The sequence below is a fragment of the Coffea arabica genome, chromosome 5c (assembly GCF_036785885.1).
Source record: "Coffea arabica cultivar ET-39 chromosome 5c, Coffea Arabica ET-39 HiFi, whole genome shotgun sequence".
Taxonomy (NCBI): domain Eukaryota; kingdom Viridiplantae; phylum Streptophyta; class Magnoliopsida; order Gentianales; family Rubiaceae; genus Coffea; species Coffea arabica.
In genome coordinates this window covers 7,943,618-7,947,719 of record NC_092319.1, presented here as the reverse complement: position 1 = coordinate 7,947,719, position 4,102 = coordinate 7,943,618, and the positions used below count along the sequence as shown (strand labels likewise).

The 4,102-nt window shown below is 40.9% G+C and overlaps 1 pseudogene; it reads right to left on the bottom strand.

The window, feature by feature from the left end:
• Nucleotides 1-500: 500 nt before the first annotated feature.
• Nucleotides 501-2,032, bottom strand: LOC113687748 (anthocyanidin 3-O-glucosyltransferase 2-like; annotated as a pseudogene).
• Between the last annotated feature and the right edge of the window lie 2,070 nt (nt 2,033-4,102).

Sequence of the window (4,102 nt, the reverse complement as noted above, 5' to 3'; positions counted from 1 at the left end):
GCAATGATACAGTACATTAGAAGAAAAACAGTACCACCTTCTCAGCATTATAAGAGTAAACTATGCTTTAATTGCAGTCCAAAAAATGTAAGGCAGCATGCATTTTGTACCAATTATTGCAAGTAGAACAGCGCGTACCACACTAAATGCTGTAGCACCACACTAAATGCTATAAAAGACATACTCTGCTCTCAATGCCGCAGTAAAGTTGTCACAATTTAGTTCCATCATTTTTGGTTTAGCACTACAATACTCCATAAACTTGCCAACTCCGAAGTTTAACAAGTTTAGCTATTCACTGTTAGTATTAACTCAATTGTAAGTCTACATTGTCCTTGCTAGTCCATTACAAAGTCACGGATTGTATTTGACCTACAAAGTACCACGTAGAAGATTAGAATAGCAAAGTGTGAAAGGGAAAACATAAGAAAGCCTAACAAGCAAAAACAGAAAAAAGGATTGATTTTCAGAGTAAAATTGGTTATAGCAGAGTTAATGGATATTAGTAATGGTTGACCTTCAGCTCTGGATTTAAGAAAAAGAAGCAATTATGCAATACATTATAACAATTCAGATCTGACAAACAATTATGGAATACTATTTATTACATCTTCGAGAAAGCACTTCAAGGAAGCATAGGATGATCCTCCTCCATTTAGAGTCAATCTGCTCTTTTCTTTGATTTCCTTTACCTTCTCTCTGATTTTATTCTCAGGATCCATCAGATGTTTAATCCCTCTTTCAATCACATTTGCAGTCAAAGTCTCACTACTCACACCCAGTAGCAGATCTTTTCTGAAATCTATTTTGATCTCCACTGCCGTTGCCAAGTCCTTCACCATTAAGAACGCATTCGTCTGCTGCTCTGCATAAAGCGGCCAAGTTGCCACTGGCACACCGCACCAAACGCTTTCCAATATTGAGTTCCAACCACAGTGAGAAACAAAGCCCCCCACAGCAGGATGTGATAGAACTGCCGCCCGTAGTGCCCATCCAATAACTTTTCCAACCGCAGCAGTTCGCGGCAAGAACCCTTCTGGCAAGACTTCATCCAGGTTCTCATACTCACCGGGAAACTCAAATGTTTCTTTAGGTGGAGGCCTTCTCAATGACCAGAGGAATCGATATCCACTGCACTCGAGTGCATGGGCAATTTCCTTCACTTGGTCACCATCAAAACTACCTCCACTACCAAAGCAAAGGAACACAACAGAACATTCTGGCTGAAGATCGAGCCATTTCATAATCATCTCAGTTTCTTGATTTTGACTATTGCTTCCCTTCAGATTCAATACAGGCCCTACTGCATATACTGGTGGGACGGTTTTATCATTGCTCAAGGCATGAATCGCATGGGATTCTAGCTCAAGGAAAGTGTTAACTATGATTCCCTTGGTCTCCTTGAATCTTCTAACCTGATTGAGGATTATGTCGCCAATTCCTTCCTTGTCAAAGAGTCCCGGAGGCAAAACTTTAGCTGGAACAGGATTGATGTAAGTAGGCACAGCTAAATGAACGTCCGAATTCTCATAACGTCTCAAATCTTGTTTGAGATCATCTCTCAGACTTTGCAAATGGAATACAAGGCCAAGCATCGCAACACCAGATGTGTAGAATATATAGCAAGGAACTCCAAATTTATTGGTTACATCAATGAAGAGGTGCAAAACATATCTATGACAATTCCACTGAGATCAGACGAAACAGAATTGGATATTTTAGCAAGAACCTCCTTCACACAACTTTTATGGCTGTCGATAAATTGAAACAGAAATGAATGAGAAAATGTCAATTGTGAAGAAGGCTCTTCTTTGATGAGCTCAAGGAACCTTATGCGCGAACTCAAAGACGCTGACAATGAATTTCTATAGTTAATGATGTTTGTATCAAAGGGCGGCTTCATAATTAGAACAGTAATCGACAATTGTTCCTCACGTTCAATGAGAAGCTTTGCTAGTTCGACACTTGATACTAAATGACCCATCTCTGGTGAAGGAATGAACACGAGCTCTGCTTTCTTCATTTCATTCATCTTCTCCGTTAACCTCACTCTGTGGACTAGATTGAAGATGAAGTATCTATTTATTTACCACCTTAGACTTGGTGGAGTGTTTCAGCAGTTTAACCATATACTACACTATTGGTGGTTGTCATCCACAGTTTTAGTTCATGCGGGCCAGGAGCCTTGCGCGATTCCGATTACGCACAGTACCTTTCTAGGTACTTGCCATTGATGGAGCCAACCCATAATCCGTCTTCAGCAACCAACTTGTATGAGCCATTTGTATACACTTCCTGAACAACATATGGACCATCCCATTTAAGAGTAAACTTTCTTTGTCCGCCATGAGTGAGAATGATTGGTTTCCGAACAGCGAGTACTAACTCTCCAATTTGAAAGGAGCGTGGCCGGACATGCTTATTAAATGCTTTTGAAAGGCGAGCCTGATAGCACTCAATTCGTTGCTGAGTTTCCAATCTCTTTTCATCAAGTGCTTCTAACTCCTCAAGGCGAAGACGAGCATTATCTTCTTCACTGAGCCCTTCTTGAATTACGATTCTCAGCGAAGGTATTTGACACTCAAGTGGAAGAACAACTTCAACACCATAAACAAGCGCGTATGGGGTTGCTTGCGTAGGAGTCCGAAAAGTAGTTCGGTATGCCCAAAGTGCTTCTCCAATTCGAAGATGCCAATCCCTTCTCGATTTATCCACGATTTTCTTCAATAGATTACATAAGGTTTTGTTGAATGCTTCAGCGAGTCCATTTGCGGCAGCGTAGTACATGGACGAATTGTATTGTTTGAAATGAAACTTTTCGCAAAATTTGTTCATTGCTACATTGCAAAAAGGCTTACCATTATCGGTGATAATATAACGCGGAACTCCATACCGATAAATGATGTGCAAGCGAATGAAATCTACTACATTCTTCTTTTTGACCTCTCTTCGAGGGACCGCTTCAACCCACTTTGAAAAGTAATCGGTCGCCGTCAAAATGAAAATGTGTCCGCCAGAAGACTTTGGAAGTGGTCCAACTATATCCAAACCCCAAGCATCGAAAGGCCAAGAAACCACAGTTTGGTGCAATGGTTCAGGAGGTTGATGGATGAAATTCCCATGGAATTGACATGCTTGACATCTCCTAGCAAAGTCAATGCAGTCCTTCACCATTGTTGGCCAATAGTATCCCATTCTTTTAATGCGAAAATGTAATTTCGGGCCAGACTGGTGAGCACCACATATCCCAGAGTGAGCCTCTTCCATTGCTTTCATGGCCTCATCTTCTCTAAGACATCGTAGAAACACCCCATCGAATGACTTTCGGTAAAGCGTCCCTTTGTAGTAAATGAAACGTAGTGCTCGACGACGTATATCAACGCTTTTCTTAGGATCTTCTGGTAACTTTCCATGATTAAGGTAATCAATGATGAGGTGACGCCAATCCTCCTTTTCGATCTCATGGACAAAAATATGATAAGTATTTTCTTCCTCACCATCATCTTCTTCATCAAACATCGGAGGTATGACCCAATTTTGACATATTGAAATTTGATTTCGATGAGAAGGTAGAGTGATCATGGACGCCACCCTTGCCAAAGAGTCAGCTTGTTGGTAGAAATTTCTAGGGATATGTTCTATAGTGATATTGTCTAAATATCCCATGAGTCGTCTTGCATACTTATAATATGGGATCAATTCAAGTTTCTTGACATCATAAATACCAAGAAGTTGATTTATCACCAATTTTGAATCACCATAGACTCTAAGATGCAACTGCTTCATGTCTACAACCGTTTCAAGACCGAGAATCAGCGCCTGATATTCAGCCACATTGTTTGAACACCGGCGTGTTAAAGTGAAGGAGTACGGCAATATATCTACTTCAGGAGTATAAAAGACAACTCCCGCACCAGCTCCATCACGTGAGCAGCTCCATCGAAATACATTGACCACGGGGATTCGACCATAAACACTTCTTCATCGGGGAGTTCATCAGTCAACTCCCACTCGGCAGGTATGGGATGATCGGCTAAAAAGTCTGTCAATATTTATCCTTTGACAACCTTCGCAGGTACATAAATAATTTCGAATTGTTGAA